Here is a 24618-nt window from a genome sequence, read left to right as displayed (position 1 = left end):
AAGGAAAATAAGTTTGTTTTATATATATGAAAATAAATTTGTTTGTTCTCTCTCTCTCTCTCTCTCTCTCTCTCTCTCTCTCTCTCTCTCTCTCTCTCTATCTATCTATCTATCTATCTATCTATCTATCTACGTATCTATCTATCTATCTACTCCTTCCTTGTCTGTCTGTCTGTCTGTCTGTCTGTCTGTCTGTCTGTCTGTCTATCTATCTATCTATCTATCTATCTATCTATCTATCTATCTATCTATCTATCTATCTATCTATCTATCTATCTATCTATCTATCTATCTATCTATCTATCTATCTATCTAATCTATCTATCTATAAATCACCTCCCAAACACATCTTGCCAAAGGTGTAAGCTGTGAATTTCAGTGCCCTCCGACCCCAAAATTTGGAATGTATTTCTATTTGTATTTCACAATTTCTTCTTTATTGCAAAATTTCCGGACTCTGCTGAGAGTTGGCTGGGGGCATTGTTTTCTGTGCCAGGAATCCTTTCCCTTACGCTATCCAAAAAATAAATGAGGACATGTAAGCATGGACAGAAAGTTTTAAGTTAGCAGAACGTGAACATTTGCAAGCCTGGGAGTGGGGAGAAGGAACATGGATTCTACCCTGGAATATCTTCTACTCTGGCAGTGACTTTGCGCCAGAGGAGGAGAGACCCAAGTGGCCTTGTCTGCCTTCCTCTTAATTAACGCAGAGCATAAACTACCATAAAACTTGTCCTGCACAAAACCTTGTTGCCTAGCTTTTCTGGGACACCTTCTGGTGGGTTGTATCCCCTTGATCAGAAACGCTCGTCCCCTGCACTGCTCGCCTTGAAATCAACCCCCTGGGACTCTTGGCCAGCCCCACGAGTGGGTTCTGGCTGCGCCAAGCAGGTGGTAGAAGAGTGAGCGTGGGAGATGAATGAACTCTTGAGCAGAGGGTGTGCCTGGAAGGGGCGGAGGAGTCTCACTGCTCTGCCATCTTTCCAGGTAGCCTTTGTTGTCTTAAGATGGGGTTACCTGGGAGTTTTCTTTTGTTTCAATTATTCTTTTGTTCCTCTGTCCTTCTTTATGCACCGCACACGTGTGACTGTATATGCCAGCAGGATTTTTAGTCTACTATTTGAACCACTGCTCCATGCACCCAAGAATGCTGAGGCTTTAGAGTCTTCTCTGGATGAGGCTTTATCGGTAACAGATTTCCCTTCTTTCGTTTCTTCTTGGTGGCCATGCTAGGGAGAGATGATGGGAGTCCAGGAAGGAACCTTTTCGGTGCTGTATGGTGGGAGTGCCCCCTCTGTGCAACATCACGGACGACAACCCCCTCCTGAAGAGCATCTGTTGTGGGACAGCCGCTTCCCTTGTTTGCTTCTGGGTTTTCTTGGGGTTCATTGCGAGCAGATATGGCTGCTCTGTTTTGACGGTTTTGTCTGCCAGGTTCAGCCGGAGAGTGGCTGTCCTCTGTGACATCCCAGGAAAGTTATGCTGTGTTTTGCTGCTGCTTCTCCTCCCCACTGCCCCAGGCTTTTCCAGTTAATACCCTGGCTATCCCAAGAAAGCCTAACTTGTAGCTTGCAAGGCAAAGCAGATGGTGCTAAAAATATAGAGAATGCAAACACGTGGCCGACCTGCGAATAGAAGCAACTGGTGCAGGAGCTTGTGATTGGCATAGCTCCCTGGGATGGCTGGTTTCCTCTTTCATAGCTGGGGATGGACAGACATTTGAAAGGGCCCTGCCTTCTGCCAAGGCCTTAGAGCAACTGATAAACAATTTCCAGGTGTTCCTTTCTCACACTGGATTAGGACAAGATTGTTCCGAAAATAGATAATCCAGAATCTGGAAGTGGGGGGTGGGGGGACAAAGTAGCTGGATCCAGATTGGAAATTCATCTCAGCAACCATGAGGACTAGAAGTCTGCAAGATAAGCAAAAACTACGATGATAAGAAATCATTCTGGGCCAGAAGGGCTTGTGGTCAGAATCTTAGAAGAAGAATAGTCTTAAGACATCCTGAAATCAAGCAGTCATCAAGACTCGGACTTTTCTGTCTCCTTAGAGCACTGGTTCCCAAACAGGGGGGTGCGTATCCCTCCCATGGGGGTTTGAAGGAATCCAAAGGATGTATCTGGCGGTGATATTTTTGTTTTCAATTTTAAATTCCATATTAAAAGTATTGTTAAAACAAGAGTGGGGGTGGGGGATTATGGCACAGAGGAGGCGGTGAGGCGTGGGGTTGTCTCAAAAATAAAAAAGGAAGCATGAGGCTGAAAAGTTTGGGAACTCTAGACCAGATGTTCTTGGATAAAACTCCCAGAAGCCTTTGCAACGAGCTGTGCTGGCCAGGATTTCTGGGATGGCAGTCCAAAAACATCTGGGGACCCAAAGTTTGGATGTGCGGCTGTTTGATGCCCTCCCATACTTCCACTAGGTTTTCCACTTACTTGCAGGGGCGAAATTTCACTCCTTTTCGTCAGAGTCGCTAAAATAATCAAGTTCAGAAGCCTTTGACTCAGCCTTAGCTGAAGAAAAGGGCTGTGTTTCTCAGACATCTTAACCACAGCCCTGAAGCAGTGTGGGTGGCCGGAATTAATAGCAGATTCCAGACATCAGTCGTTGGTCACTAGCAAGCTGTTGCCACATCTTGTGTTCCTCGGCTTAAGGTGAGGCATGTTTGGGCAGGTGGGGTGGAGTAGAAAAACTTGCATTTCTGCTGGTTTCAAATTTCCCGATGGTATGAAGCAGGTAACATGGCAAGAAGATGCGTGTGAGCTTGTGACCCCTGAACAACTCACTGGGACTGGCCTTTTTCTTAACCTTGGAAATACCTAGATGGTTGCACCATAAGAGAACAGCTTGTTCCTGCAGGGTTATCGGTGAGGGAGGACTCTGGTGAGCCCTAAACCGACCATCTAGAGCAGTGGTCCCCAACCTTGGGCCTCCAGATGTTCTTGGACTTCAACTCCCAGAAATCCTATCCAGCAGAGGTGGTGGTGAAGGCTTATGGGAGTTGTAGTCTGAGAACATCTGGAGGCCCAAGGTTGGGGACCGCTGATCTAGAGAAGAGGCTGTTGGTGGCCACTCCTAATGTGAGTCACTGTTCTGGCTTTACTCTCTGTAGGATGCATCTCTGGGGCTCCTCTAAGGGCAAGTGGTTCTTCCTTATCTATATTTTCCCAACATAAACCTTTCTGGGTCTGAGTGTTTAGTGCACGAATTCAAAACCGGCCGCTTTTGGATGCAACACCGTGCTGTCAGAGTGAAAAGACTGGGGTTCAAATCATTCCATTCCCCTGTGAAGCTCGTTGGAACAAGACCTGGGGCCAGTTGCTGTCTTTTCTCCGTCAGCCTAAATTAGCTCACAAAGTTGTCGGGTTGGGTTGATAAAAAAAGAGACACGGAGAAAGCCCTATAGGTTGCCTTGAGCTCCTTAAAGACAAGGCAGGAGATGTTAAGGTAAATGCAACAAAAAAAAAGTGGGTTCCATTTCCGATCTGCCGTTCCCTGCCTCTTTGCTTTGTGGTTGCTAAAATGTCAGCGCTGGCTGGTTGCAAGAACTCTGCAAAAGTTTGCACGGCCTCACCCTTGCTTCTTATCCAGCCTGTTTGTATGTGTGTGTGTCTGTGTGTGTGTGTTGTGAGTCATCTTTTGTAGACAGTCACGCCCAGGTTTCAGGCTCCTCTCCAGAGGAACAAAGCTGGGAGTGGCTCTTTTGTCTCCACTTTTTTCCCAAGACTTCAGCAAGTATAAAATGGTTGCGGCTTTTTTTTCAGGATGTTAGATGGTAGCAAGAAGAGCCCACCCTGCAGAATTGCTTTCCCATTTAGTTTAAGGACGCCACTAGCTTGCAACATTCTGGCTTAAATTCTCTGGGAATTCCTGCGCTCCTCTGGGAGACAAATCTTGGACTGAGGCAGCACTGGAGGAAATGCCATTTTATTACTATTATTAATACACTTCTTATTTTTCGGCGTTGCTGGAGGCAGGCCAAAGAGTCAGTGTTTGCAAGCTTCCTTTTTACAGTCATTGTTTTAGCTTTCAATATTGTCATTTAATGCAGGAAGCTCCCTTGGGTTCTTTTAAAAGAAAATGGTGGGATACAAATATTTTAAATAAATAAACATCAGGAATGAAGTCTTAAAAATTGGCGGGGAGATGGCTTGTTTGTAAAATCACTGATTTTTGGATTTCAGGAAGCAAATTCGCAGTGATTGGCAATTGTTTTAAACTGATAACCAGAGTTTTTGGCATGGAATTAATATGAAGAAGAGGATGACCTGTTCATGCTCCTGTATTTTTTTTTTCATTTCTTGCCTTAATGTTGGTTACTTTCTAATTTTGGTCCTTTCTGTACTTTGGAGGTTGGTTGTTACTGGATGAAGTTGTTTGCTGAGCCACCCTCAGAATCCATGAATTTAAAGCTTGACCTCCCATTCCTACCTACTATGTCTAGCTGACACCTGGTGTTTGCAAAGAAGCCAGGGCCAAGGGAAACGGGTTGAGCCAGGGCCATTGAGAGTGAGCAGGGCTGGGAATGGAGCACTAGCACTGTGACTCACGGACCTTCTTGTTGCATCATCTCTGGCAGAAGCAGCAAATGGCCTGTGGGAGGGATCTCACCATCGAAAGTCCCTGCAGCGGCACAAGACCTGGAGAAACTCCCCATGTGTAACAAGGACTGCTGTCACTTTTTTCACTGGTTCATCTTTCTCTTCTTGCTTAGCTATACTATCCAGGGTTTACCCCGATTTGGGGTGGATGTTTTTTCTTCATTCACTTCTGCCCTCATCGGGGATCCTTGCCTCCTCTTCCTCTCTGACCTCACAAGGAGCTGCCCCGGTGGCATCATTCCCTGGTATCGGATTTAACCCCGAAATGTCAGGAAATCATTTGTTTGCTGCTAGACCACAAAGTCCCCCTACGAGGAAATTGTAGTCGAGGCATGTGCTTGACACAGGGTTCATTTACCTGGAGCGTTTTGAACCCTCTTTCCTCACTGCCCCCAAACCCACCTAGAATGTCGTAGAAAGATCAATGGGTCACACTTGCTTAGAGGGGAGTTGGCGCAGAAGTCCTCCACGGGAGACCACGTTGCGGGAGGTTGCTCTAATTGCCACACCAGCTTTCGGTAGTGGTTTTAGACTTACAGCCTCCTGGCAGACACATCCAGCCAGGTTTGAGGTAATAAATATGGCTGCCCCCCCCTCCTTTCCTGGGAAGTCTCCTTGTCTTTAAAACCTATAAGGAGTGGTGACTCTTGGGCATGCCACATGTTTTGGATTACAACTCCCACAGTATTTTATCCTTGGCAGTGCAGGCTGAGGATTCTGGGAGGTGAACTACAAAAAATCCAGAGTGACATGACCAGGAAGATTCTACTAATATCCATCCATCCATCCATCCATCCATCCATCCATCCATCCATCCTTCCTTCCTTCCTTCCTTCCTTCCTTCCTTCCTTCCTTCCTTCCTTCCTTCCTTCCTTCCTTCCTTCCTTCCTTCCTTCCTTCCTTCCTTCCTTCCTTCCTTTCTTTCTTTCGTGTCAGAGCGTTGCACAACTTAAAATTATGGATGTATATGAAATATAGGTAAAATTTAAAATCCAATTGAAATGATAAGATAATTAGACTGTTTTTGACCAGAATCGGGCTATTTCAATAGCATCATCTCTGCTATTTTCTAGATCACACATTTTTGTTGTTGTTTATTCGTGTCCGACTCTTCGTGACCCCATGGACCAGAGCATGCCAGGCCCTCCTGTCTTCCACTGCCTCCCGGAGTTGGGTCAAAGTCATGTTGGTCACTTCGATGACCCTGTCCATCCATCTCGTCCTCTGTCGTCCCCTTCTCCTCCTGCCTTCACACTTAGTGGGGCGTAAATTGCAGTGCACGTAATGAATGCACTGATTGAATTTCTCCACAATCACAGAAAAATTGTCCTGCATCCAACTAGTCCCATTTTACCTGATTATTCTTTGATTGTCCTACTTCATTTCCAAGTCTATTAAGGCAGCAATCCCCAACCTTGGGGTTCCAGATGTTCTTGGACCACAACTCCGAGAAGCCTTCACCACCACCTCTGCTGGCTAGGATTTCTGGGAGTTGAAGTCCAAGAACATCTGGAGGCCCAAGGTTGGGGACCATTTCCAGATGGTCTTGTCCTGGTGGGAGACACTCTTCAGCCTTCCTCCATTTGCCAAAGTGTTTTGTTTTTAATTCTCCATAGCTTTAGCCTAGTCTGTTCTAGTTTTGTATTTAGAACTTGAAATGTGTGCAAAAAACCTCAGCTTGAAAAGGTATATTTTCCCAACTCTGGAATCTCTATTTTGATCAGTAGCTGCCCCTTTTGAGTACACGTGTTGCAGGTGGGGGAGATTTAAATTTCAGTTCACTGAAGATTGAAGAATGTAACAAAAACCCCAAATTGCCTGTGTAAGAAGGAAATTTAGGTTTTAAGAACCTCTGACCATAGGAAAAAGCAACATTGACAGATTTTCCCTTTCTTAACAGAGAGTGAGGTTATGCTAGACTGTTCTCGAAGGCTTTCAACAACCATTATGCTAGTTGGTTGCATCAGACTTTCTGCTCACCAAGGGTTATATACCGCAATATATCTAGTCTGTCTGGTGCGGTAAGACCCTGCTCATTTGGAACAAAATCCCACTGAAAGTCTGGGACCAGGAGCCTTTCGGAGCAGAAGGCGAGCTGAAATTCTCATGCAGGGAAACTTGATCCCATCCAGGCAAGTGTTAAAACAGATGTAGTGCCCCTTCTGGGTTGCACATAACGGAGTAAAATGTGAAAGAAATGACTATATAATAAGGAAATCCCACAGTCAGTTTTGTCCCTGCGAGTGCTGAAAACCTTCCCTGTGTGGAAAGTTTGACAGCAAAAAGCTACATATTTGTTTGAGAGGTTTTGCTGCACTCACACGGGGAAGTTTTCCACCCACCACCCTGTTGGCAGGGAGTGGGGATCAATTCGTACCAGAAGGACCTAAACGTGGGGCTAATGTGCCGCTTTGCACCCTGGGCTTGCAATCTTTTGCTGAGTCTATTCCTCATAAACCATTTTTTTCTTGCAAAACAAGCAAGCAAACAAATCCCCTACACATAGGTGGATTTGGAAGCGTGCAAATCGGAGCAAGATCTCGGCTTAAAAATAAAGTTGTGGTACATGGAGGAGACTGGTTGGATAGCTCAGTGAGTGAAGTCTCTGGCTGTGGAGACAGAGGCTGGGCGTCTGAAGGGCTCACCTGTGTAGCCTTGGGCAATCTCCACTGTCCCAGAGCGCCGCTAGACGATGACCTTGCAAAACGACAAATCTGCATGACAATGAGGTTTTGCAATCGCTATAACGATTCACAAAACAGTGTTTCCAATGGGCAGTTTTCGCTGGACGATGTTTGGGTTCGTGCCTTGCAAACTGCAAGACGATGATTTTGGCACTGATCAGCGCTTCACAAAACTGGTGTTTTGGGGACTGATGCTTCGCAGGACAGCCATTTTAACAGCTGATCGGTGCTTCGCAAAATGGCTTCCCTATGGGCGATCTTTACAAAACGACAACGATTTTTCCCCATTGGAATGCATTAAACGGGTTTCAATGCATTTCAATTGGGAAACGGTTTTCCCAAGACGATGTTTTCACAAGACAGCGATTTCTATGGAACGGATTATCATCGACATGCGGGGCACCACTGTACTATCATCGACATGCGGGGCACCACTGTACTTCTAAGTACCCTAGACCCAGGAAACAGTGGGAAAAGTCACCACAAATCACAATCAACTTCATAGCATGCAGTTATTGTTATTACATGGAGGGCAGGTCTGTCAAGAGCTAGTGGATACTACAGCTAAATGGAACCTCCAGAATAAAGAGGAGTCTACCTTCGAATATGGAGTACTCTCAAGATATGAAAGGAGAGATCTGTCGCCTTCATGACTCCAACCAGGACTGGATCCACCACAAAGCAGGCTGAGACAGCTGGGTTTTGGTGTTATGAAAAGGCAGCAAACCGTTAGTTGTTTAATTTGTTATGATTGTATTTGTACTGCTTGAGACAGGAAGGAGATGCTTGAGGAATTTTCTGTCTCCTGTGCCAAAATAGCTTGCATTGCTTTGAGTATTTTGCACCTTAACACGGGTTGGTGTTAGTGGGCTGGGCTTTTTTTTTTTTTTTTTTGGGCAACAACTGTTGTGAGTCTGGATGAATCCTACCACAGAGTGGCCAGGCACAAAAGAAGACAAGATTGCTATGTCTTGAATAGTTGCGCTAATTCAACAGGGATTTTCAACAAGTGTTCAACTGTTGAAAGTGCTGACTCCTGGTGTTATTTCTTCGCCCCACCAGTCTTTTGCCATTTTCAGACCATTAGGGTTGTTCTTATGAAATGTGGACTTAAATGCATTTGAAATAATCCTGCAACCAAGTAATTTGCTAGTTAGTTCATACTAAAATGTGAAAATCAGCCTTTCCTTACCTTCCCCCCCCCAGCCAGCTTCTAGTCCTAATTTCTGAGACTCCCCCCAATCCCCTACTTGCCCCCCCCAAGCAATGTATGTTCCTTAGGGTTTGTAAGAAGTTTTGCTCCAGCTAGACCACTCATGAACTGTATGACACCTTTCTCCTATGCGCAGTTGGAATATTTGTAAAAATTCCGTGCCATCACAAGTAGCCTAACATGTGAAATCCAAGTCTTGTAAAGTAGCAAAAAGAATGCTTAGTTATATAATATTTTTCAATATTTTGCCCTACATTGGTCACAGGGCTAACTATAGCCAGGTTTTGTATTTCTGGATGGAGTTTACATTCCTGATAAATTCCATGTTTCAAAGGATAAGATGGGGGTGAGGGGGTGGGGAGACAAGACCTTCTTCTAAAACCTGTGCACTTTGCTTATCTAGACCAGTAAATGAATTGCCTTTGGAGCTAGGACTGCAAAGAACTGGCAGCAGGAGAATTAAAATGTGTATTTTGGACTTTAGCTTTCCACCAGTAGCTTTGTCTTTTGTCGTTTTCTGGGTGTGGCAGCAGAGTTTGTTCCAAGAGCCCAAAATTCATTGACGGTGACCAGTAGGCTGAACAAATCAGCATTTTCTCCTGCCTGAGTTTTTAGGTTTTGCAAAGAGAGCCCTGTTTTATGCCCGTGTGGCTCCTGGCTTCCTTGAGCAGAAGGAAGTTCCAGGAACAGCTGCAGGCAGCATCTGCTTCACCACAAGCCCAAGCTCGTTGGAGACGTGAATGTGTCCATTTGTGTTGGTGGGACTTTGGCACGAAGCAAGCAGGAATCGGTGTGAAGGAGCAGTGCCGAACACCGAGATAGACAAGTGCTGTTGTGGTCTCTACAGTTACATCATTCTAGCTGTTTAACTCTCTCAGCATTCCCTGAAAATACGATGGAGAGTTCTGAACCTTAGTCCTGGCTACAAATCCCAAAATTGAAAAAGACAAAGCCGGGCGAACCCCTCAGGCTTTGGCCACTAAATTTTTTAATAATAATAAATCATGTGCCATCATGTCAATTTTGGCTGACGGCGACCCTTTGACCTATAGGCATCCTTCAGTCTCGAGAGACGATGGCTGCGTGCTCTGTATCGAGGACTTGAAACAGCGTCTAGTGTGGCTGAGGAGGCCGATTCGAGAATGACAATCCCTTCTACGCTGAAGACAGATACAATCCTTACCCTGTCCATCCCCCTGATTTTGCTGCTTTTGTGACTGCCTCTTTGCCTCTGCCTGCTGGGCAAGGGTCTCTTCAAATTGGGAGAGGCCGTGATGCAACGGCTGCCTCCAGGCTGAACGCTCAGAGGTCAGGGTTTCCCATCTGTTGATCTGTCCATTCCTAAGGCCTTCAGATCCTGCTTGCAGATGTCCTTGTATCGCAGCTGTGGTCTCCCTCTGGGGCGATTTCCCTGCACTCATTCTCCATACAGGAGATCCTTTGGAATCCGACCGTCAGCCATTCTTATGACGTGCCCAAGCCAACGTAGACGTCGCTGTTTCAATAATGTATACATGCTGAAAATTCCAGCTCGTTCTAGGACTACTCTGTTTGGAACTTTGTCTTGCCAGGTGATGCCAAAAATCCATCGGAGGCAACGCATGTGGAAGGTGTTCAGCTTCCTCTCCTGCCGTGCACAAAGGGTCCAAGACTCGCTGCAGTCCAGGAGTGTGCTCAGGACACAGGCTCTATAGACCTGGATCTCGGCAGAGATTACTCAGAAGTGGGGGGGGGGGCATCCTGGGACTGTGCAGCTTGCCCAAGGCCACACAGGCTGGCTCTGATTCACAGGAGGCTCAGCGGAGAATCGAACTCGCAACCTCTCCAAACAAGTGAGCTAGTGAATCTACTGAGGAATGTTCAGTAAATGAATGGAAACATCCCTTGGCTGTTTTCACGCTCCTCTCCCTCCCTCTCTTTTGAAAGCATAAAAACAATCTTTTGCAGGGTGTGTGTCAGATCACACTCTCCTCCACCTTTTTCTTGTGCTTGCATCCATGCTTCAAGATAGAGTGGGTGGGAAAACAGTGCCTGTAGCCTAAATTGCTAGTAGTAACCGGTGCCGCTGACTGTACCTGTCGGATGAGCACACACCCTTCGTCTATAAGGCTTCATGAAATTACTTTGAGATCAGCCAGTAGCGCTGCTTCACTTCCCCTCAGTCAGCTTCAAAGCTTGTGCCTCTGTTTCCACTGTTGCAGGATTAAACCTGCTACTGGTTCCCCAGCTCTTAAACTGAGTGGGCAGGCCATGTCTTAGCCACCCATAATGGTGTAGTGATTAAAAACTGAATTTCAGTTACTCACCATAGTCACACTCCCATGGGATTGATTTATATGAATAACCTTATTTTAGTTTTTTTACCTCTCTGTTGGGGACAGGTCTTTTGTAAAACTAATGGGTCTTAATTGCTATCAAGATCAAGCCAACCCCAAATACTTTGCCTTGCAGCAGGAATCCCTACCACTACTTTAGCTGTCAGGTAAAACACACACACACACACACACACACACACACACACACACACACACACACACACACACACACACACACACACACACACACACACACACACACACACACACACACACACACACACACACACACACACACACACACACACACACACACACACACACACACACACACACACACACACACACGCTCCAGCCCTGTGAGCCCTCGGGGGTGTGTGTGTGCGTCACTGTCCATTGAAGGAACAGCTGCCCAAAGCAGCTGAACTTTGGAAAGAGCTGGTTTGGAAACCTCCTGGCCTGACCATCAGTCAGGATTATTAGCAGGCAATCCCATTTTTCAAACTTTTGTCTCATCCTTTGGTACACAAAGCAGAGACTGCTGGAATTGCGGGCTGCTCATTTCCTCCCTTATCGCATTGCTTTGTTTGCCCTGCAGGTTTTACGGTGCTGCAATCTCCCTGTTTATTTGCAAATTGGCCTTCGCCCATCGTCACCTAGCATGGGCGCTTGGCCCATTAAAATTTCTCAACCCACTTGCCTGCCTCTTCCAGATATTTACATTTGCTTCCAATCCTCGACGTCTGTCCCCTTTCCTTAGGATTGTGATTTCCACATCATGTTGTGGTTGGTCTTCTCTGGCACTTGATACCACAAGCTGTCTCTTAGAAAGATTTGTTGTTGTTGTTTAGTCGTGTCCGACTCTTCGTGACCCCATGGACCAGAGCACGCCAGCCTCCCGGAGTTGGGTCAGATTCATGTGGGTCGCTTTGATGACCCTGTCCAACCATATCATCCTCTGTCATCCCCTTCTCCTCTTGCCTTCTCATTTCCCCAACATCAGGGTCTTTTCCAGGGAGTCTTCTCTTCTCATGAGATGGCCAAAGGATTGGAGCCTCAGCTTCAGGATCTGTCCTTCCAGGGAGCCCTCAGGGTTGATTTCCTTCAGATAATGGATAGGTTTGTTCTCCTTGCAGTCCAGGGGACTCTCAAGAGTCTCCTCCAGCACCACAGTTCAAAAGCATCCATTCTTCAGCGATCAGCCTTCTTTACATTGCTACAGGAAAAAAACATAGCTTTGACTATTCGGACTTTTGTTGGCCAGGTGATGTCTCTGCTTTTAAAGATGCTGTCAAGGTTTGTCATCGTAGAAAGATTTAGGGGGGGGGGCTATTTGCTCAGAGAGGTGTGAAAGACCACTTTGTTTCTGTTTCCACAGGGCAGACCCATCTTCCTTTCAGGATTAGCAATTACATTTTTTTTCTCATCTGTTTTCCGGATATAAGAACACGGGAGCAGCAACCTGAGGGGTGGCAGGCATCGGTTTCCCCCAGAGCTGTTGTGGCCGCATGAGTCCTGAAGGAACTGGCAGTGACTTGGGTTTTTCTTTTGTTTTTCTACATTTTTGTTTTGTTATTTTTCTTCTAAGTGCCCTGGCCTTCATTTAAAAGTCTTGGTGGCCTTTAAAGACATTGAGGAGCTGCTGCTTGTGGTGGAACAAATATGGAGAAAGAGTTGAAGCATGGAGGCTTGACGGCCCATTCCTGAACTTGCTTCCTCCTCTCGTTGCGTTCAGGGGCATTTAGGACTAGGTGGGAGTGGAAGCACACCCAGGTTTTTGCGTGCAGATGTATCGTTTGCATCCAGCATCAGGTTCCTAGGGAGCCAGTGTGGTGTGTAGTGGAGAGAGTGTTAGCCTTGGACTCAAGGCCTGGGTTCAAACATCCGTTCAGCCATGGAAAGTCACTGGGGGAAGTTGCAAAGGTAAACCTGTGCTTGAACCTCTCACGTACCTTGACAACTGGATTAGGGTTTCCATAAATTGGAAATAACTTGGCACATGTGCAGCTCCAAGAAAATAAGTTCCTGCCACTGGGGGGGAAATCTGCTAAAATGGGGAGGGGGAGCCCACTGAAGCCCATCAGTAGGAACCCTGTGGCTTAGGCTTTAGTTCACCTATCTTTCTTTATTTGTATCAGAGCATTGCACAATCTAAAATTAATGGAAATTAAGATAATTAGACTATGTTTGGCCGGAAGCAGGCTACTTCAGACCCGTTAGCCAGTTGCTTTTATACGTCTGGTGGGGCATAAATTGCATGCATGTAAGTGCTGCACTGATCGGATTCTCCACAGTCACAGAAAATGTGTCTTGTATCCAAGTGGCCCCATTTTGCTTGTTTAGTCTTCCTATTTCACGCCAAAGTCTATTAAGGGACTTCCAGATGGTCCGACCAGAGTCTTGTCCTGGTGGGAGACACTCTTTAGCATTCCTCCATTTGCCAAGGTGTGCAATTTTTTGGTTCCCCGTGGGTGTAGCCTAGCCTCTTCTGGTTAATATTTAGAGTTTGAGATGTGCGCAGAAAACTTTTATCTGATTTCAGCCATCATCTGGGGAATTGGTGTCCATGAAGTGGGCAGGTTTAATGCTGTGTTATGTCCCTCCTGGCATACTTCCAGAGGGACAATGCCAGCTAAACAATAGACTTTTTCAACTGGGGGGGTAGGTTTCAGGCAGCCAGTAATAAACCTGCATGATTCATTAAGAGCGACGTTGACTTGTTTGGTGTGCGCTGATTTTTACCATATGGCATAACATATTCTGCTGTGGAGTAACCCAGAGACAAAACTGTTCTTATTGTTTGTGGGTGCACCACCCCAGTCTGACCCAGCCAGGTTCCTAAATGTGTTATTTCTGGCGGCAACTTTCTGTTTTGTGTTTAAAAAATGTGTTTTTGTAGATCAGGGTTAGAACCCGGGTGATATCTAAATTCCTTGGGTTAGGGAAATGTTACAAAACCTTTCCCTCCCAACTGAAGAGTTTCTTTTCAGCTTCTCTGTTCTTTAAGTGGAAGGCACAAACCTGTGTTTTAAAGCAGTGGCCCCCAGCCATGGGGCTCCAGATGTTCTTGGACTTCAACTCCCAGAAATCCTGGCCAGCAGAGGTGGTGGTGAAGGCTTCTGGGAGTTGTAGTCCAAGAACATCTGGAGGCCCAAGTTTCGGGAACCACTGTTTTAAAGGGTTGGATTTCAACTGAAGGGCTCACTTATTGATGGGCCTCCTTTGTCACCGGAAGGAAATAGAGTCCATGCACCAAGACAATTTAGTCAGTCCTGCAAGAAGGGATCTAGCCTAGCCTTTTCCTTGATGTGCTAGCTTTCTGATCTAGAAGGATTCAGCGTTTGTTATCTGTGTTAATAGATAAAAGAACATCAGTAATACGAGCGGTGACACGGGTGTGCTTCAGACAGATGACTGATACTTCTTGCCTGATGAGATTGATAATGGTCTCTCACCAGAGAAGGCTTTTGTGCATCATAAGGGGGTTTGGAGCAAAATGACACCGCCAGTCTCAGGAACAGACAGCACTCTTTCCACGGGACATTACCGATCTGTCCCAGAAGAGCCTCTGATACATAGATCTTAACTGAGACTCAGTACAGATTAGGCCGCTTGGAGATTTTAAGTTGTTTTATTATGTTTTTAGGATGATGATAATACATTTTATGTATTTATGGTTTGTTTGTATTTTGGATACTGGTCCTTGACCGCAATAAAGATCTGTCTACCTGTGTGTCTGTCGGTCGGTCAGTCTTATCTATCTATCCTCAGGTGTTTTAGATTTTTCAGAAACAGTAGAATATTTTGATCCCTGATGTGTGGGATATGATGGAATTTGTGGTGGGGCAGTTCTCTTGGCCCGCAGCTCTGTAGAAAAACATTTCTTCAGGGGTATTGTAATTATCTGGGAGTTTCCAGATCCGAAAAGCACATAAGCCAAGTGTGTTGATTTATTCAGGGCCGCCCGTTTAATACACAGGCCTTCGGCATTTGGAGTGCCGGAGGTGAAATAGTTTGAATGGAAGTCATGCCCCACCACTCACTAGTTCCTGAGGCTGTTGCATCTCATTGTTTAAATAACAGGGTAAATTTTTTAGTTTCATAGATTTCCAAAATATATGACAAAATGAAATCATTTCACCTTTATTTGTGGTTGTAAATTTCAGTTACAAGATGAAAAGGGCAAAACATTTAAAAATATTAAATCTTCTGAAATAAATATACATGTTAGCATGAGTTGCATAATGTGTTTATCTTTGAGCGTCTACGAGAGATTTTGAGGTGTTGCTTCTGCTGGTGACTTACAAGATCAGAGAGGCTGAGTTTGCTAGGCATGTCTTGCTACACTATTTTCTCTTACGCAGAAACTTTATCAAAATGATGGCTAGATTTTTAATGAAGTCTTCGAATAGATTGCTTGGATTTTATAATTCTGTAAATAAGAGTAGCCAGTTTGCAAAAAATTGTAAACACCATAAAACTGGCTAAAGGTTGATCTTGTGTTTTAGAGGCTGGTTGTTAGTCATATTTATGCTGCTTCGTGAGCTCAGTAAATACAGTGGTGCCCCGCATAACGAGCGCTTCGTTTAACGACGAATCCACATAGCGATGTGTTATTTGCGATCGCAAAAGTGATCGCATAACGATGTTTTAAATGGGAAAACATCGCTTTGCGATGATCGGTAAGCGTTTCGCGTAGCGATTATTGCATAACAATGTTTTAAGAACAGCTGATCGGCGGTTCCAAAATGGCCGCCGGGTAAATAAAATGGCCGCCCGCAGTGTTTTCACATCCTTTCCTCACTTACCGGGCAGCGAAAATGGCAGCCACATGGAGGGTTTTCGCAGAATGGTGAGTTTTTTGCCCATATGAACGCATTAAATGTGTTTAATGCATTTCTATGGGCTTCTTTGTTTCTCATAGCGACGAATCCATATAGCGATGATTTTTTTGGAACGGATTATCGTCGCTATGCGGGGTACCACTGTACTTTGACTATATTTTTATGTGAGGCTGGCACAAAAACCTGGCTTTTGTCAAAATGTTTAACACTGCTTTCTTATTTCGCCAATGTGCAGAAAATTCCCCCCAAAGTTTTGGTACTGTTAGATTCCAGCCAGGTATAGCTAGGAAAGGGGTACATGAGGCAGGGCCCTGAGAATGTTTACCTTTTTTAAAAAAAATCACGTTTATAGGTCAGAGTATTCAAAGTCATTCCGCCCCACAGCTAAAAACAGTAAGCATTCAAATATTTAAAAAGAATTAAACAAACACTATTTTAAAACAGCAAATTAACTCAATACTAAAAAAATTTAAAAACAACAAGGCACAATATCCATTAAAAAAACTATTTCAGCCAGGTGAAAGCCTGCCCGAAGAGAAAGGTATTCATCTATTTGTGGAAGGACAGCAAAGATGGGGACAGCTTAGCCTCTTGTGGGGGGGAGTTCCAGAGTCTGGAAGCAGCCACAGAGAAGGCCCTCTTCTATGTCCCCCAAAAATGTGCCTGTGTAGCTGGTGGGATTGAGAAAAAAAAGACTCCCCATCACAAAATGTCTGCCTAGTCTGCATTTCAAAAATTTCCTCCGGGGTACTAGAGAGAGAATATAGCCCTTTATCTAAGATTATAAATTAGATTATAATAATTGCACAGACGAGGATGCAGTTTAAATAGACGCAGCCCCTTCATTGCCTGACTGTGTTTAATCGGGAGTGTTAATCAGGAAAACTGAACCCTATAGAAGAAATAAGCAAGGTTTCATGTGAAAATATTGCCCTAACGGCCATTTGTGCGTGGCTTGTGAAAGTTCTCTCACACTCACATGGCACTAAAATATATGTATCTTACACAAGATTCTAAAAAGCACCTTTTCCGGGGGGGGGGAAGGCTTCATTTGTTGCACGTGCAAACCCACGGCAGGATATTAGAGAATAAATGAATACGTAGTCATTTTTCTCAGCCTTGCAGGGACTGTGTACACACGTGCATGTTTAGGTGTATGAAAAACAGAACATGGGGAGGGTTTGGCAGGACCACAGAGTTAAAGAAAGTTGTTGCTTGCCATCTTCTCAGGCGCGTGTGGACATTACAGTCTGGGTTCAGATGTTGGCTCGTGAAGTTCCTTTGGATCGGCCCTGAGTTTGATGTCAGTGGAGAGCTTTCTGTAGCATTCTCTCCCCCCACCCACCCACCCCCCAGGCACTCCATGTCCATCCCTGTCTGGGCTGCTCAAGTTTCAGGCATGACCTGAGCATGCATGTCTGTAGCCGTTTGGAAATGGAAAACTTTTCTTCTGGCCTCCTCCGAAAGCTGGCATGAGGCAGAAGGCGAGGCACAGCAGCTGGGGTGGGCACTGGAGCTAACAAGCGTGCAAATCGCCAGTCGGCGCTGCCCCCTGGCTGTGGTTTTTGAAAATTATGCAGTGTGTCCAGTTGTGCTGCACCCTTCTGTCATTCCTCATAAGAAGGAATTTACCATATTTTTCTGTGTATAAGACGCCTCCATGTATAGGACGCCCTCCACTTTTCTAACCCAAAATTAAGAAATCTAAGTGGGGCTTAGCAAGTGTAGGGATCAAAGCGCTGCAGGATCGCTTTGATCCCTGCTTTCCCCTCCACTTGTTTTTGTTCTTTCCTCAGCTTACTTCCATGTATAAGACGACCCTCAATTTTTATACTAAAGATTTTAGACAAAAGTATAGTCTTAAACATGGAAAAATATGTTAGCTCCTTCCCATTCTGCACACCAGATGATAGATTTATGGCAGTTCCAATTTGTTGTTGTGATTGTGAAGAGGAGCAGATAATCTTTTGGCTGTACCAGTTCAGGCTGCGACTGGGGTATAGCCGATGTTTTGTACACAGGCTCCTCTCTTCAAATTTTCTGATCAAAAGGCTCCCGTGACATGGAATGGGTGGGGAAAATCTCTTCTATATAATATTTGCCAACAAGATCAGTCCACCTCAATTATGTATGGTCACTTTGTCTTTCGCCTCAGACCGCATTCTAACTGGGTGGACAAGAGGGACAGCCCCAGAGTGCCACCGGAAGGAGCGGCTGGTAAACTACTTCGGAGTACTTTACATGCGGAAAATCCTGGAAAGGATTGCCATAAGTCAGCATCCACTGGATGGCTCACAATAAGTAGAAGGAACAACAGTATTATTACAATGTTAATCTTCTAAAGGATTTTTTTTTTACAACTGTGATGTTTAAAATGTTTAAAAATCACCATAAATCTAAAGAAACATAATGACAGAATGCTTGTAAATTTATCAGTCTCTTTTTAAGAAGAGAGTGTGAGGTGGGGGATGTTTCTATTCTGTTGGGATTGAGGTTCTTTCCTAGAGCGATTGTGGGATGTTGTTGTTTAGTCCTTACGTCGTGCCTGACTCTTCGTGACCCCATGGACCAGAGCATGCCAGGCCCTCCTGTCTTCCACGGCCTCCCGGATTTGAGTCAAATTCATGTTGGTCGCTTCGATGACGCTGTCCAACCATCTCGTCCTCTGTTGTCCCCTTCTCCTCTTGCCTTCACACTTTCTCAACATCAGGGTCTTTTCCAGGGAGTCTTCTCTTCTCATCAGATGGCCAAAGTACTGGAGTCTCAGCTTCAGGATCTGTCCTTCCAGTGAGCACTCAGGGTTGATTTCCTTCAGAACGGATAGGTTTGATCTCCTCGCAGTCCAGGGGACTCTCAAGAGCCTCCACCACCACCACAATTCAAAAGCGTCAATTCTTCGGTGGTCAGCCTTCTTTATGGTCCAGCTCTTACTTCCATACATTGCTACTGGAAAAACCATAGCTTTGACTATGCGGACCTTTGTGGATCCCACAGATCGTGGGATACAAGATACTAAAGACTGAAACAGAGAACTATCTTTGGACAATAACTTAGATATGTGATGTAGGACCAAGAGTGACTATAAAAACACCCCCTTTGTTTGTCCCCAGCATGTGGTGTTATGAGATAGATTGCTCCAGAACATGGAGTTTCCATGTTAGTGGTCCCCAACCTCAGTACAGCCAACTCTGATTGGCTATGCTTCTTAGACCCAGCAAGATCTCTCCCTTACCCATCTTACTTGGTCCATTTCACTGGAGATGCTGTAAATTGAAACTGGGACTTCACTCTGCAAAGCCCAGGCTCTGCTACTCTGCAAGTGTGCCTTAGTGGTTTGAGTGTTGGATTAGGACTGAGGAGACCTGGGTTCAAATCCTCACTTGGCCATGAAACCTTCTGGGAGATCCTGGGCCAGTCACGTTTTCTAGTCTGACCTACTTTTCAGGGTTGTTGGGAGGAAGGAGAGCCATGCCCAACTGCCTTGAGCTCAGGGAAGGAATGATAATAATAAAATATAGTGGTGCCTCGCATAGTGATTGCTCCGTTTAATGAAGAAATCACTCTGAGATGATGTTTTTGCGATCGCTTAGCGATGGTCCCTATGGGGAAAATTCGCTTTGTGATGATCGCAGGGAAGCGATCATCGCAAAGCCCCCATTTTCAACCAGCTGATCGGCGGTTCCAAAATGGCCGCCCGCTGTGTTGCCTCGCTTTAGAGGCACCGAAAATGGCCACCCCTATGGAGGATTTTCGTTTAAGATTAGGTTTTAAGCCCATAGGAACACATTAATGGCATTTTAATGCGTTTCTATGGGCTTTTTAATATCGCTTAGCGATTAAATTGCTTAGCAGCGATTTTTGCTGCATGGATTAACATCGCTAAGTGAGGCACCACTGTAATCATGTGCCATCAAGTCGATTCCGACTTATGGCAACCCTTCTCAGAATTTTCCAGGTAGTGAAAACTCAGAAGTGGTTTCCATTCCCTTCTTCTGGGATTGCCCTGGAACTCTTAGCTTGCAGGCTGGCTCTGCTTGAAGGAGGCCCAGTGGGGAATCAAACTCTCAACCTTTGGTTCCACAGCCAGATTACTAAATCACTGATCTATCCAGCTGAAGGAAGGGGAAGATATAAAAACACCTAATAAATAAATGCACAAATAAATCTGTGGTACCCCTCCCCATTAGCTTTTCTTCTTATATTATGGAGCTTATAGCAATGTTGGTGATTCTTGCTCTCTTTGTACCCTTCGAAGTATTTTGTACCCCAGTACTGTAGCTCCTTGTTTAGTGTCCAGGGTAAAGGGAGTGCAAGCACATTCAAATTCCTGCCAGCATATGTACCATACCTTGCATGCTTGGGCCCTGGGAGCAGCTGGCTGGCATGTAGCATGCTCAGCCAATGTAGAAGAATGTGAACATGCAAGAAAGAGACACCCAGAGAAAGGGAGGGAGTGGTAAGGGAAGAGGGCTGCTATTAGTCATCTTTTGCCCACTTACTCACATGACCTGTATTTTATGGTTAAGTTCTGCAGGCCAGAGTCCTAATACTAATTAACATATGCATATGAACAAGATATATAAGTCATTAAGGGAGCACTGGTTCTGTCTGCGATCACATCCTTGATCAGTACAGGAATGCAACCAGTACACTTCTCCCTTCAACAATGTGGGAGTTAGGGCAGCCAGACCTCTGTGTAGTTCAAAAACTGTATATACTGTATTTTTCTGTGTATAAGACACCCCCATGTATAAGACGCCCCACACTTTTCTAACCCAAAAGTAAGAAATCTAAGTGGGACTTAGCAAGTGTAAGGGGGAAAGGGATCAAGGCCTTGCAGGATCACTTTGATCCCTGCTTTCCCTTCCACTTGTTTTTGTTCTCACCTCAGCTTACTTCCGTGTATAAGACGACCCTCAATTTTTATTCTAAAGATTTTAGATAGAAGTATAGTCTTATACACAGAAAAATATGCCCCCTAAAACTTAACTTCAAAGCATAAACAGTTGATTAAGATGCACATGCACATAGAGACCACTTCTCTATCAGGAGTTCTCTTCCATAGTATTAACAATCCTTTCCATAAAATACCATGTGTAAGGAGCCTTAAAGGTCTTTTTAACCTCTTGATCTAGAGACAGAATTATTTATTTATTTATTTATTTATTTTATTTTATTTCTATCCCGCCTATCTGATCATATTAGACCACTCTAGGCGGCTAGAGTGTATATATGTATATACACAATTAGAGATGTTGTGTCTGGGGGCAAGTAACCACTTTGAGGCCTTCGGTGTTTGAACTCATACCCCTAGTTCTGGGTGGCCAGGGGCGCAGAATTTATTGAATTTTGTTTGTTTATTAGAATATTTATTTACTTATTGAAAAAAAACTGTGTAGTGTTCAGACCCATGCAATTCAAGGGAGAATTGTACCTTAATTATAAGCAACACGGTGCCACCAAGACTTACGTAAGCAGTTTGCTTTGTGCAAACGTAAGTCAGCAGTTGGATTCTGGTCACTGTGCCATTAGCTTTGAAACACACTAACCTTCTCATCATTTCAGGAACATTACAGTGGTGCCTCGCAAGACAAATGCCTCGCAGGACAAAAAACTCACAAGACAAATGGTTTTGGCAATGGGGTTGATGCTTCGCAAGATGAATTTTTTCCATTTTTTGTTCCTTCCTCATGTTTGCTGATTTTTAAATGTTTTTCTATGGTGTTTAAAAAGTTAAAGTTTTTTGATTGAAGTTTTTAAAATCATCTGCACAATATGTATGGCTTTAAAGAGCACTTAATAAACCCTTTGTAAACAAAATTCGACTTTGTTCTGACTTTTTTTGCCCATAGGAACGCATTAATTAGATTTCAATGCATTCCTAAGGGAAAATGCATTTCGCAGGATGAATTTTTCGCAAGACAACATTAACCGCGGAACGAATTAAATTCGTCTTGCGCGGCACCACTGTATTTTGTTAGGGCCAGTGCTACCATGAAACAGAGAGACATGCATGCTTCAGGCAGCAACAGGAGGGTGGCTGGCAGTAGCCAAAATCAGGAACTCTGGTACATGAATGGTAAGCAAGACTTTTCAAGATGTTGGCATTTAGGCTCCACCTTAAGACAGGGCAGGGGGCTTTTGGGCCCCAGCTGAGGAGGCAAAATGTCTTGAGACGGTACCAAGAACTGGAAAGGCTAAAGAGAAGGGCAACAGTTGAAGCACCTTTCCTGTGAAACGAGCAAAGTGCAATGTGTTTTATATTAGAAAAATATGACGTTGTTGTATATTCTGGAAGATGGATCAGAGAAATTGCTGGTGTAACATGGAACTGAAAGGCATGCAGACTGAATCTTTTCCTCTGGACTTTTTTTATTATTTCTAAAGCAGTTCAAACATTTTTAAAAGCCATTTTAAAAACAGTTGTAATGCTCAGGTTCACTCAAAGAATTGGGCATAGTCAAAGACAAGTAAAAACCAGTGTTTTTTCACACTGCATGTGATCAACTGGCTGCGCATGATGGGGCAGAAGCCAGTACTGGGTTAGGAAAAGTTGCCCAAACATATATCTTAGTTTGGCAGTTTAAAATCTCAGTTTGTATTGGATTAACCAATATCACTGTAGAAAAGTGTGACACTTCAAGCCCCATGGAACAGTTTCATCAAGCAGAATGCAAAAGCTGCATCCTAGTGGCTTTATCAAAATATTTTTGATTATTTCTCTTTCAGCATTCCTATTTAGTGCCCTCTGGGTCTTGATAGTTTTATCTGACATTGTTGGCAACCATTAAAGCCTGCTTTTCCAGCCATCAATAAGCAGACTTCCTTTTTTAAAGGGGAGAGGGAGGAAAGAAATAAAAGCTGGTCTTCTCAAGAGACTCAGTCCTGTGCTTGAAAGAATTCTGATATTTTATTTTAATTTTTAAAACTTGCCTTAATATGGATTCGTGGGGTACGTCCACAATCCTGGGCATTGCAAGTTGTCTCCTTTAACAGATTTTGTTGTAAATTCTCTTCTAGATTGGAAACTTCGGACGAACATTACCAAAGGATTGGCAAGTGATAAGTAAGGAATTCCTGGGGCGGTTCCAGCCTGGATCAAAGTCCTAGAAAGGTAAGAAAGGCGTAACGATGGCCCTGCTTATTCTTGCTTTTATAGTATTCTCATTTCAGCGGTACCTCGGTTTATGAACACCTCGGTTTACATAATTTTCAGTTTACGAACCGAAATCCATAGAAAATAGTACCCCCATTTATATTTTTTTTCCTCCTTTTCCCCCACTGTATGAAAGGGTTTCCCCAAAATGGGGCTGGAGATTTCTAGTGCTGCCCCATTCCTAGCACAATCCGCGTTTCAGTTTATGAAATTTCTGCATTACGTAAAGTTCCGGAGGACGCATTAATTTTGTAAACCGAGGTATCCCTGTACAAGGATTTCAAAATAAGCAGTATCAAGCTTGGGCTAAATTAGTTTTTATCAGACTTTTCACCTGGTTAAAGAAATCTTAGCAGTTTAATCATCTCCCCAATTTCATTTGCTCATGAAATTTGGATATTGTATTTCATGCCAGTGAAGGAATAATCCTGAATGGCAGCTGGGAGAAGGGGAAAATTTGTCGTAAAATAATAAATGCAAGTGTCGTCCAACTTTAGAGGTAACGTTTCTTGGGCCCTAAGAGTGGAGCCCCCCGCTATACAGTCAGCATTTTCCAGCTTTGATTCCTGCCATCTCTAGTTCAAAAAGAATCAGGCCCTGGAGATTTACTTACGAATCCGCTGGGCTGGAATGAGGCAGCTTCCTCACCTCATTTTCTAAATTCTTGTTCTTATTAATTATATGTATACATGGATATATGTTTGTCTACTTCTACCTGCATCTTCTACTGTATATATTTTGCTCCAGATAGCGAGGAGCATGTTTTTTACATTAATCAAGTGGTTTTTAATGCATCATGCAAACAATACAAACCAAACGTTAGAACTTGTTAGAACTGTTTTCGTTTGCTAGTTTTAATAATCAGCCTTTTTAATTATGCAATTTTGTTTTGCTTTTAATACTGTTTATTTTAATATTTAATATTATTGAGGAGAAAGGTGGGGGGGGTATAAATATTTCAAATAAACAAACAAATCCTTAGTTTTTGCAACACTGCAGAGCACTAAAGATGTGTTTTTATGAGCAATATTTTTTTGATTTGCCCAGTGTAGTGCAGCTGGTCCTTGGCCTGGACTTCGGATATCCAGGTTCATGTTCCAGCTTAGCCTGGAAACATGGCCTTGAACCAGTTGGCCTCACTCTAATTTAATCTGATTAAGTTTTTCTGTGAGAAGGGGTGAAGCATCTACAGCCTCCGAATGCCTTGAAGCTAAAATGGAGTAAAAATGAAAAGTGTACAGTATATACAGTGGTGCCTTGCAAGATGAAATTAATCAGTTCCGGGGTTAATGTTGTCTTGCGATATTTTCGTCTTTCGAGCTGCGGTTTCCCATAGGAATGCATTGAAATTTAATTAATGCGTTCCTATGGGAATTTTTTTAAAAAAGTCACTTACCAGTTAGGGAGCTGTGCAAGCACCATCAGAGGACTGGTGCGGGGGGGGGGCTCACCCGGATCACTGCCTTAGGAGTTCTCCCGGGGATTCCCTTGCACCATTGGAGGACTGGCGGGGGTTCCTCCAAGTGGCGAGCGGCGTTTACACAGGCTTGTCCAGCACCATTTTTGAAGATTGTGCCCTTTCTCCCTGCCTTTGGTAAGGCTCCGAATGGAAAAAGGCTTTCTTTTTTTCCCTTTTCCGTTCAGAGCCTTACCAAAGGCAGGGGGAAAGGGCGCGGTCTTCAAAAATGGTGCTGGACAAGCCTCTGCAAGCCCATTCGTTGTGTGAAAAATGGCCATAGGAAGAATTGTCTTGCGGGGCACTAAAAATCTTGCGGGACCCATTCGTCTGGCTAGTTTTTCAT

General features: G+C 44.3%; 1 protein-coding gene across 3 annotated transcripts in view; it reads left to right on the top strand.

Annotated features, from left to right (window-relative positions):
• AHNAK (AHNAK nucleoprotein) overlaps positions 1–24618 on the top strand; it is a 76222-nt gene that overhangs the window by 27397 nt on the left and 24207 nt on the right. For all 3 annotated transcript variants that reach the window (XM_072984451.2, XM_072984452.2, XM_078382023.1), the window contains exon 2: positions 22681–22774. The gene's annotated coding sequence lies outside the window, so the exon portion shown is untranslated. The remainder of the gene's footprint in view (positions 1–22680; positions 22775–24618) is intronic.

The sequence above is a fragment of the Pogona vitticeps genome, chromosome 15 (assembly GCF_051106095.1).
Source record: "Pogona vitticeps strain Pit_001003342236 chromosome 15, PviZW2.1, whole genome shotgun sequence".
NCBI classification, from domain to species: Eukaryota; Metazoa; Chordata; class Lepidosauria; order Squamata; family Agamidae; genus Pogona; species Pogona vitticeps.
This window is presented reverse-complemented; position numbering and strand designations above follow the sequence as displayed.